Genomic DNA, 11,979 nt, shown 5'->3' with positions numbered 1-11,979 from the left:
AATCATGAAACATGCAAAATAGGTGAAATAACATAAGTATCATCTCTAAATATGAAATATATCAATGAATAACAGTGAATTATGATATAAAATAGTGATGCAAAATTGACGTATCACCTGCGCCAGCGACAACTCACGAAGCTGGATGGCGAGGCCATCCCACATTGTGAGCTGGTCGAGCTCGCTATTGGGCATTGCGATGGCAATGGCCTCCTCATCGCTAATGTCCGGCGGCTGGGTCTCCAGATCCCACACTGGGTCGCCGCCATCGTGGTCGTTGTCTCCGCCTTGGACATGGCCGTCAGACGAGGCCTCATACTCGGCCTCGGCGGCGTCATCATCCTCGGCGCCCTCGTCCTCGTCCACGTCGTTCGCATCGTACACGCCCTCGTCCTCGTCGTCGCTGTCCACGGCAAGCTTGTTGTCGAAGTAGTCGACGTCGCCGAGGTATCACGTTCGGCGACGCGCGTTGAACTCCCGCGCCCCGAACGAGATCCATTTGTAGGAGTTTAGCGCGTACGCTGGATCTTCTCGAAGGTCGGCCTGCAAGATGGCTCGACGGCGGCACACCTCATCATGGCGCTCTCGGCCCTCGCGTGGCACGGGAGGGACCGGCACGTGATACGTCTCCGACGTATCGATAATTTCTTATGTTCTATGCCATATTATTGATGATACCTACATGTTTTATGCACACTTTATGTCATATTCGTGCATTTTCTGGAACTAACCTATTAACAAGATGCCGAAGTGCCGATTCTTGTTTTACTGCTGTTTTTGGTTTCAGAAATCCTAGTAACGAAATATTCTCGGAATTGGACGAAATCAAGACCCGAGGGCCTATTTCGCCACGAACCTTCCGGAAGACCGAAGAGCATACGAAGTGGGGCCACGAGGTGGCCAAACCACATGGCGGCGCGGCCAAGGGGGCCGCGCCGCCCGTGGTGTGGGCCCCTCGTCGGCCCCCGACTCGCCCTTCCGCCTACTTAAAGCCTCCGTCGCGAAACCCACGATGCGAAAAACCACGATACGGAAAACCTTGCGAGACGCCGCCGCCGCCAATCCCATCTCGGGGGATTCGCGGAGATCTCCTCCGGCACCCTGCCGGAGAGGGGATTCATCTCCCGGAGGACTCTACACCGCCATGGTCGCCTCCGGAGTGATGAGTGAGTAGTTCACCCCTGGACTATGGGTCCATAGCGGTAGCTAGATGGTTGTCTTCTCCTCATTGTGCTTCATTGTTGGATCTTGTGAGCTGCCTAACATGATCAAGATCATCTATCCGTAATACTCTATGTTGTGTTTGTCGGGATCCGATGGATAGAGAATACCATGTTATGTTAATTATCAAGTTATTGCATATGTGTTGTTTATGATCTTGCATGCTCTCCGTTATTAGTAGAGGCTCGGCCAAGTTGATGCTAGTAACTCCAAGAGGGAGTATTTATGCTCGATAGTGGGTTCATGCTGCATTGACACACGGGACAGTGACGAGAAAGTTCTAAGGTTGTGTTGTGCTTGTTGCCACTAGGGATAAAACATTGATGCTATGTCCAGAGGATGTAGTTATTGATTACATTACGCACCATACTTAATGCAATTGTGCTGTTGCTTTGCAACTTAATACTTGGAAGGGTTCGGACGATAACTCTGAAGGTGGACTTTTTAGGCATAGATGCGGTTGGATGGCGGTCTATGTACTTTGTCGTAATGCCCAATTAAATCTCACTATACTTATCATGACATGTATGTGCATTGTTATGCCCTCTCTATTTGTCAATTGCCCGACTGTAATTTGTTCACCCAACATGCTTTTATCTTATGGGAGAGACACCTCTAGTGAGCTGTGGACCCCGGTCCATTCTTTTAATACTGAAATACAAATCTGTTGCAATACTTGTTTTTCTTGTTTTCTCTGCAAACAATCATCTTCCACACAATTCGGTTAATCCTTTGTTACAGCAAGCCGGTGAGATTGACAACCTCCTTTGTTTCGTTGGGGCAAAGTACTTTGGTTGTGTTGTGCGGGTTCCACGTTGGCGCCGGAATCTCCGGTGTTGCGCCGCACTACATCCCGCCGCCATCAACCTTCAACGTGCTTCTTGGCTCCTCCTGGTTCGATAAACCTTGGTTTCTTTACGAGGGAAAACTTGCTGCTGTGCGCATCATACCTTCCTCTTGGGGTTGCCCAACGAACGTGTGAAATACACGCCATCAAGCATATTTTCTGGCGCCGTTGCCGGTGAGATCAAGACACGCTGCAAGGGGAGTCTCCACTTCTCAATCTCTTTACTTTGTTTTTGTCTTGCTTTATTTTATTTACTACTTTGTTTGCTGCATTATATCAAAACACAAAAAAATTAGTTGCTAGCTTTACTTTATTTACTTGTCTTGCACTGCTATATCAAAAACACAAAAAAATTAGTATACTTGCATTTACTTTATCTAGTTTGCTTTATTTACTACTGCTAAAATGGCCAACCCTGAAAATACTAAGTTGTGTGACTTCACTAGCACAAATAATAATGATTTCCTATGCACACCTATTGCTCCACACTGCTACTACGGCAGAATTCTTTGAAATTAAACCTGCTTTACTTGAATCTTGTTATGCGAGAGCAATTTTACAGTGTTAGTTACGATGATGCTTGCTGCCCATCTCAATAATTTTGTTGAACTATGTGAAATGCAAAAGTATAAAGATGTAGATGGTGACATTATAAAATTAAAATTGTTTCCTTTCTCATTAAGAGGAAGAGCTAAAGATTGGTTGCTATCTACTGCCTAAGAATAGTATTGATTCATGGACTAAATGCAAGGATGCTTTTATTGGTAGATATTATCCCCCTGCTAAAATTATATCTTTGAGGAGTAGCATAATGAATTTTAAACAATTGGATAATGAACATGTTGCTCAAGCTTGGGAAAGAATGAAATCTTTGGTTAAAAATTGCCCAACCCATGGACTGACTACTTGGATGATCATCCAAACCTTCTATGCGAGGACTAAATTTTCTTCGCGGAATTTATTGGATTCAGCTGCTTGGAGGTACCTTTATGTCCATCACTCTTGGTGAAGCAACAAAGCTTCTTGATAATATGATGATTAATTACTCTGAATGGCACACGGAAAGAGCTCCACAAGGTAAGAAGGTAAATTCGGTTGAAGAATCCTCTTCCTTGAATGATAAGGTTGATGCTATTATGTCTATGCTTGCGAATGATAGGACTAATGTTGATCCTAATAATGTTCCACTAGCTTCATTGGTTGCCCAAGAAGAACATGTTGATGTAAACTTCATTAAAAATAATAATTTCAACAACAATGCTTATCGGAACAATTCTAGTAATAACTATAGGCCATATCCTTATAATAATGGTAACGGTTATGCTAATTCTTATGGGAATTCTTACAACAATAATAGGAATACACCCCTGGACTTGAAGCTATGCTTAAAGAATTTATTAGTACACAAAGCTGCCTTTAACAAATCTGTTGAGGAAAAGCTCAATAAAATTGATATTCTTGCTTCTAGAGTTGATAGTCTTGCCTCCGATGTTGATCTTTTGAAATCGAAAGTTATGCCTAATAGGGATATTGAAAATAAAATTGTTACTACAGCAAATGCCATCCAAGTTAGAATTAATGAGAATATAAGATTAATGGCTGAGCTAGCGTGCTAGGTGGGATAGAGAAGAAAATGAAAAACTAGCTAAAGAGGAAAATGTAGCTAAAGTTTGGACTATTACCACCACTAGCAATGCTAATGATTCACATGTTGCTGCACCTCCTACTATCAATGGTAAAATAATTGGTGTTGGCAATGTTTCTACTCCTAGTGCAAAGCGCGCAAAATTACTGAAAGCTGCTAAAGCTGCTGAAGCTGCTCGTGATAAAACTGCTGAAATTTTTTCCAACCTTGGGGATGATAATCCCATTGCTTTAGATTGTAATGATTTAGATTTTGATGATTGCCACATCTCTGAAGTTATAAAGTTCTTACAAAAACTTGCTAAGAGTCCCAATGCTAGCGCTGTAAACTTGGCTTTCACAAAACATATTACAAATGCTCTCATAAAAGCTAGAGAAGAGAAACTAAAACTTGAAACTTCTATTCCTAGAAAGCTAGAGGATGGTTGGGAGCCCATCATTAAAATGAGAGTCAAAGATTTTGATTGTAATGCTTTATGTGATCTTGGTGCAAGTATTTACGTTATGCCTAAAAAAGTCTATGATATGCTTGACTTGCCACCATTGAAAAATTGTTATTTGGATGTTAATCTCAGCTGATAATGCTAAAAAGAAACCTTTGGGGAAAGTTGATAATGTTCATATTATGGTTAACAATAACCTTGTCCCCGTTGATTTTGTTGTCTTGGATATTGAATGCAATGCATCTTGCCCCATTATATTGGGAAGACCTTTTCTTCGAACCGTTGGTGCTACTATTGATATGAAGGAAGGTAATATTAAATATCAATTTCCTCTCAAGAAAGGTATGGAACACTTCCCTAGAAAGAGAATGAAGTTACCTTATGATTCTATTATTAGAACAAATTATGATGTTGATGCTTCATCTCTCGATGTTACTTGAGTTACACTTTACGCGCCTAGGCGAAAGGCGTTAAGAAAAGCGCTTATGGGAGACAACCCATGTTTTTACTACAGTATTTTTGTTTTATATTTGAGTCTTGGAAGTTGTTTACTACTGTAGCAACCTCTCCTTATCTTAGTTTTGATGTTTTGTTGTGCCAAGTAAAGTCTTTGATAGTAAAGTAAGTACTAGATTTGGATTACTTGCGCAGTTCAGATTTCTTTGCTTTGTCACGAATCTGGGTCTACCTCCACTGTAGGTAGCTCAGAAAATTAAGCCAATTTACGTGCATGATCCTCAGATATGTACGCAACTTTCATTCAATTTGAGAATTTTCATTTGAGCAAGTCTGGTGGCCTAATAAAATCCATCTTTACGGACTGTTCTGTTTTGACAGATTCTGCCTTTTATTTTGCATTGCCTCTTTTGCTATGTTGGATGAATTTCTTTGATCCATTAATGTCCGGTAGCTTTATGCAATGTCCAGAAGTGTTAAGAATGATTGTGTCACCTCTGAACATGTGAATTTTTATTATGCACTAACCCTCTAATGAGTTGTTTCGAGTTTGGTGTGGAGGAAGTTTTCAAGGATCAAGAGAGGAGTATGATGCAATATGATCAAGGAGAGTGAAAGCTCTAAGCTTGGGGATGCCCCGGTGGTTCACCCCTGCATATTATAAGAAGACTCAAGCGTCTAAGCTTGGGGATGCCCAAGGCATCCCCTTCTTCATCGACAACATTATCGGGTTCCTCCCACTGAAACTATATTTTTATTCCGTCACATCTTATGCACTTTGCTTGGAGCGTCGGTTTGTTTTTGTTTTTGTTTTGTTTGAATAAAATGGATCCTAGCATTCACTTTATGGGAGAGAGACACGCTCCGCTGTAGCATATGGACAAGTATGTCCTTAGGCTCTACTCATAGTATTCATGGCGAAGTTTCTTCTTCGTTAAATTGTTATATGGTTGGAATTGGAAAATGCTACATGTAGTAACTCTAAAATGTCTTGGATAATTTGATACTTGGCAATTGTTGTGCTCATGTTTAAGCTCTTGCATCATATACTTTGCACCCATTAATGAAGAAATACTTAGAGCTTGCTAATTTGGTTTGCATATTTGGTTTCTCTAGAGTCTAGATAATATCTAGTATTGAGTTTTGAACAACAAGGAAGACGGTGTGGAGTCTTATAATGTTTACAATATGTCTTTTATGTGAGTTTTGCTGCACCGTTCATCCTTGTGTTTGTTTCAAATAACCTTGCTAGCCTAAACCTTGTATCGAGAGGGAATACTTCTCATGCATCCAAAATACTTGAGCCAACCACTATGCCATTCGTGTCCACCATACCTACCTACTACATGGTATTTACCCGCCATTCCAAAGTAAATTGCTTGAGTGCTACCTTTAAAATTCCATCATTCAACTTTGCAATATATAGCTCATGGGACAAATAGCTTAAAAACTATTGTGGTATTGAATATGTACTTATGCACTTTATCTCTTATTAAGTTGCTTGTTGTGCGATAACCATGTTTACGGGGACGCCATCAACTATTCTTTGTTGAATATCATGTGAGTTGCTATGCATGTCCGTCTTGTACGAAGTAAGAGAGATCTACCACCTTTATGGTTGGAGCATGCATATTGTTAGAGAAGAACATTGGGCCGCTAACTAAAGCCATGATTCATGGTGGAAGTTTCAGTTTTGGACATATATCCTCAATCTCATATGAGAATAATAATTGTTGCCACATGCTTATGCATTAAAGAGGAGTCCATTATCTGTTGTCCATGTTGTCCAGGTATGGATGTCTAAGTTGAGAATAATCAAAAGCGAGAAATCCAAAATGCGAGCTTTCTCCTTAGACCTTTGTACAGGCGGCATGGAGGTACCCCATTGTGACACTTGGTTAAAACATGTGCATTGCAAAGATCCGGTAGTCCAAGCTAATTAGGACAAGGTGCGGGCACTATTAGTATACTATGCATGAGACTTGCAACTTGTAAGATATAACTTTCATAACTCATATGCTTTATTACTACCGTTGACAAAATTGTTTCATGTTTTCAAAATAAAAGCTCTAGCACAAATATAGCAATCAATGCTTTCCTCTTTGAAGGACCATTCTTTTACTTTTATGTTGAGTCAGTTCACCTATTGACATAGGCATCCCAAATGGGCCTGCCTAATATAGTACCCGGGGTTTATTGAAGGCCCACTACCCGAAGAATAAGAAGACTCGACAGCCCAAGATGTATTTAAGGAAAAGATAGAGTTGTAATAGGAAGTGTTATTTGTAAATCTGGCGGGATGAGTTAGAAACCGTCCCGGACTCTGTAATCCTTGTATAGCACGAATCCCTCGGCTCCACCTATATAAAGGGGGGGTCGAGGGACGAGAGATCATCGAATCATTGTTTGCAAACCCTAGTTTTCATATTCGTCGAGTACTTTTCGGCTGAAACCTTCGAGATCTACTTGCCCTCTACTTCTAACTAAACCCTAGCCTATAATCCATAGGCATTGACAAGTTAATCCCTTGTCACCTATCTCTCTCCACCTCAAGAAGCAAACACTTGTGTGAACTATGCATTGATTCCTACATACTTGCATATTGTACTTGTTATATTACTCTATGTTGACAATTATCCATGAGATATACATATTACAAGTTGAAAGCAACAGCTGAAACTTAATCTTCCTTTGTGTTGCTTCAATGCCTTTACTTTGATTTATTGCTTTATGAGTTAACTCTTATGCAAGACTTATTGATGCTTGTCTTGAAGTACTATTCATGAAAAGTCTTTGCTTTATGATTCACTTGTTTACTCATGTCATTACCATTGTTTTGATCGCTGCATTCACTACATATGTTTACAAATAGTATGATCAAGGTTATGATGGCATATCACTTCAGAAATTATCTTTGTTATCGTTTTACCGCTCGGGACGAGCGAGAACTAAGCTTGGGGATGCTTGATACGTCTCCGACGTATCGATAATTTCTTATGTTCTATGCCATATTATTGATGATACCTACATGTTTTATGCACACTTTATGTCATATTCGTGCATTTTACGGAACTAACCTATTAACAAGATGCCGAAGTGCCGATTCTTGTTTTCTGCTGTTTTTGGTTTCGAAATCCTAGTAACGAAATATTCTCGGAATTGGACGAAATCAAGACCCGGGGGCCTATTTCGCCACGAACCTTCCGGAAGACCGAAGAGCATACGAAGTGGGGCCACGAGGTGGCCAAACCACAAGGCGGCGCGGCCAAGGGGGCCCGCGCCGCCCGTGGTGTGGGCCCCTCGTCGGCCCCCGACTCTGCCCTTCCGCCTACTTAAAGCCTCCGTCGCGAAACCCACGATGCGAAAAACCACGATACGGAAAACCTTGCGAGACGCCGCCGCCGCAATCCCATCTCGGGGATTACGGAGATCTCCTCCGGCACCCTGCCGGAGAGGGATTCATCTCCCGGAGGACTCTACACCGCCATGGTCGCCTCCGGAGTGATGAGTGAGTAGTTCACCCCTGGACTATGGGTCCATAGCGGTAGCTAGATGGTTGTCTTCTCCTCATTGTGCTTCATTGTTGGATCTTGTGAGCTGCCTAACATGATCAAGATCATCTATCATGTAATACTCTATGTTGTGTTTGTCGGGATCCGATGGATAGAGAATACCATGTTATGTTAATTATCAAGTTATTGCATATGTGTTGTTTATGATCTTGCATGCTCTCCGTTATTAGTAGAGGCTCTGGCCAAGTTGATGCTAGTAACTCCAAGAGGGAGTATTTATGCTCGATAGTGGGTTCATGCACGCATTGACACCTAGGACGATGACGAGAAAGTTCTAAGGTTGTGTTGTCTTGTTGCCACTAGGGATAAAACATTGATGCTATGTCCGAGGATGTAGTTATTGATTACATTACGCACCATACTTAATGCAATTGTACTGTTGCTTTGCAACTTAATGCTGGAAGGAGTTCGGACGATAACCTGAAGGTGGACTTTTTAGGCATAGATGCAGTTGGATGGCGGTCTATGTACTTTGTCGTAATGCCCAATTAAATCTCACTATACTTATCATGACATGTATGTGCATTGTTATGCCCTCTCTATTTGTCAATTGCCCGACTGTAATTTGTTCACCCAACATGCTTTTATCTTATGGGAGAGACACCTCTAGTGAGCTGTGGACCCCGGTCCATTCTTTTAATACTTGAAATACAAATCTGCTTGCAATACTTGTTTTTCTTGTTTTCTCTGCAAACAATCATCTTCCACACAATTCGGTTAATCCTTTGTTACGAGCAAGCCGGTGAGATTGACAACCTCAACTGTTTCGTTGGGGCAAAGTACTTTGGTTGTGTTGTGCGGGTTCCACGTTGGCGCGGAATCTCCGGTGTTGCGCCGCACTACATCCCGCCGCCATCAACCTTCAACGTGCTTCTTGGCTCCTCCTGGTTCGATAAACCTTGGTTTCTTTCTGAGGGAAAACTTGCTGCTGTGCGCATCATACCTTCCTCTTGGGGTTGCCCAACGAACGTGTGAAATACACGCCATCAGCACGCACGTGGAGTTGAGGTACCAGCCTCCTCCAGGCAGGCTCGCATCCGACCATGGCACTGGCCGGTTCTCCTCCATGAGGCGGCACACGAATTCGATGCTGAATTACCGCCCTACCCGCGGCTTATTGCCGAACCACGAGCCGCCAGCCTCTAGTTCTTCGTCTTGCGGTACGGCCAATGCTTCCCCATGGTGTCGGCCAAGTGGATACGGCGGGCTCTAGCAATGGCGTAGTCGAGAAAATGGGAGCCGCCAGCGGACCTTAAAAAGGCTCGGACGCCACCTGGTCTTCAATGCCCTGCCATAAGGCGTTGAGACACCGCCCACCAGCGCAGGCGCGGAAGGCGAGGCGCGCCATTAACGTGGCACCGAAAAGTTGTAACGCGCCACCTGTAAGTTATGTCGCGTTGAAGATGAATCATATGTGCCGCTGCCAGGCGAACCAGTACGAGAAGCGTGCGGATAACCGCGTTGTGCGTGCAGCTTCCGCGTAGAGGCAAACGTTCCACATATTTGACTCACGTTTGGACCGGATGGGTTGGACCCTGTACATCAACCGCTTGGCTGGGATACACACATATTATAGTGTGGTCGCAAAGAGGACGTGTCAACCTATTGAAGGTGGCCTGAGACCAGGGCCACACTCCACCGGTCCGCACCTATGCAATTGATCATCACCACATGCAACTAGCAGGGACTAAACCATATCACTTAGTGCAGCAGTCGATGCAGGGACTCGACAAGACAACGTGACCAGTCACCGGGCCCAGCGCAGCAGCCAGGAGGGACCAAACCACAGAAATTGATTATGCACCGTACGATGGCTTATCAAGGGGCGCGGCAATGACCAATCCTGGCGCTCCAATCAGCCCACCGACGCTTTTCTGACCTGTCGTTAATAGCGTGGACGACAAGATATTTTGATGTAGGATTTATTTGTCGCGGGCAGTGATACAAACTCTGGCACGGTGGAATGGCCGATGGTGGAGCTTTCTCCGGAACCCATCATCAATGACCAAAGCTTACCAGGAGCTCACACAAGTCATCAGTATGAGGAGGAGCATCGAAGAATCTCATATTGACCAGATGCCATATCTTCAAGCTGTAGTCGGTTACATGGTGCCCCAAGGTGCTCGCATGCTGGTGAATGTGTGGACGATGGGTCGAGACGAAGTCAGCTGGCATGAACCAAACAAATTCATGCCAGAGAGGTTTCTAGGAAGGACGGTGAACTACGTAGATGGTGATTTCTAGCTCCTTCCGTTTGGTGCAGGGTGGCGGGTGTGTCCTAGAATGCCGTTGGCGAGCAGGATGGTGCATTTGGTCCTCGCAACATTGTTGAACTGGTTCGAACAGAAGCTTCCAGTAGAGGTGGAAATTGTAGGGATTGATATGACTGAGAAGTTTGAGGTGACGCTCACCAAAGTTGTTCCTCTTTGTGCTATAGCTACACCAATTTGAGAAAAAAGAATCGATATAATAATGTGATGTTCTCCTTTGTCTCCTAAAATTGTACCTCACTATATGTCTTTGACGTGTTAGGTAATCTTCGTCGCAAAAAGAATATACGTGTGACGTAGGATCCTAGTTTGCTTTTGAACCGCCTATAATCAAATACTTGGATCAGATTTTGGATGTGGATTTCAGGTTTGTGTTTCCCGGAAATTCAATTCGACTCCCAGGTGCGTATGCTCCCTCTAGCAAAAAACAAATATTTCGAGTTGTCGAAAATTTTTGAAACAAAAAATCTTCATGTACATCTCCATAATATATGTGCGTTCGTCAAATTTCACGAAAAATCAATATTTTTTGTGGTCTATGTAAAAAAAGAGAAAATTTATCTTGTAGATAATATTATTTTTAGCACATAGTTTTGTCTTTTTACACACATCACATGACAAGTCTATTTTTTATGAAACAACTTTGTGAGCGTGTAGCACGTGAAGACGTACATGTAAAATTTTCGTTTCAATTTTTTGAAATTCAAAATGTGTGTAAGATGAATTTCAAAATAGAGGGAGCATATGCTCCCATGTTCCAACCGCATATAAAATATATTACGTATGTTAATGGATATTTACAGTTGATGTGGCAGTAGTAAAGACCACAGTGGCTTAAAAATTAAGTGAACTATTACACTCTCTTGAGCTACCCTATTGAGAGGTAGAAAGGAGAACCCTACCTATCCTTGGTGGATGTGTGTGAGAGACCAAGGGAACCAAAATGTGGCTGTTGCTAGAGGGTAAAATAACACACTAGAACATCGGAACCAAGTGAGAAGAGGGGAAGAAGGAGAGATGATTATGTCCATATTTATGAGATCTGACTAGTCTATCTTTAAGTTGGTGTCTGGAGGGTCAGATATAATTGGGTTGCCTCTAAACTTGATGAGCTTGTTTCTTACTTTGATTACTCCGATCTGTTTAGCTGGTTTGAGATTTGGATCAGTGGTGAATCAGATTGGAAGAGCAGCTTTGTCAGTTTGGACTGCTGCAATTTCAGCACATAGCAATTTTGGGAGACGAACAATTTAGGCAGGCAATAATGCCTGATTGATCTGATTTTTGGTCACTATATTGGAAAATCATATATATACTTGTGTACCAAATTTGATTTTAATTGGATATGTGGTTAAAAGCAGTTTGTTGATTACCCAAGAGGACGAAAATTGGGGTATCTGTGATTATTGTTGTTGTTGCCGGTGAGCAACAAGCTGAAGTATGTTATACCCAGATTGCTCATAGTGCAGTTTGCATGGATCGGTTGGTCCACACCTATGGTTTTCCCTCCTCGCCTTGAAGAGATT

General features: G+C 42.7%; 1 pseudogene; it reads left to right on the top strand.

Annotated features, from left to right (window-relative positions):
• Positions 1–294: 294 nt before the first annotated feature.
• On the top strand, positions 295–10,634 carry LOC124707642 (annotated as a pseudogene).
• The last annotated feature ends 1,345 nt before the right edge of the window (positions 10,635–11,979 follow it).

Source organism: Lolium rigidum, chromosome 1 (genome assembly GCF_022539505.1).
Source record: "Lolium rigidum isolate FL_2022 chromosome 1, APGP_CSIRO_Lrig_0.1, whole genome shotgun sequence".
NCBI lineage: Eukaryota > Viridiplantae > Streptophyta > Magnoliopsida > Poales > Poaceae > Lolium > Lolium rigidum.
Note: the sequence above shows the minus strand (reverse complement) of the source record. Positions and strands in the feature narration are given on the sequence as shown.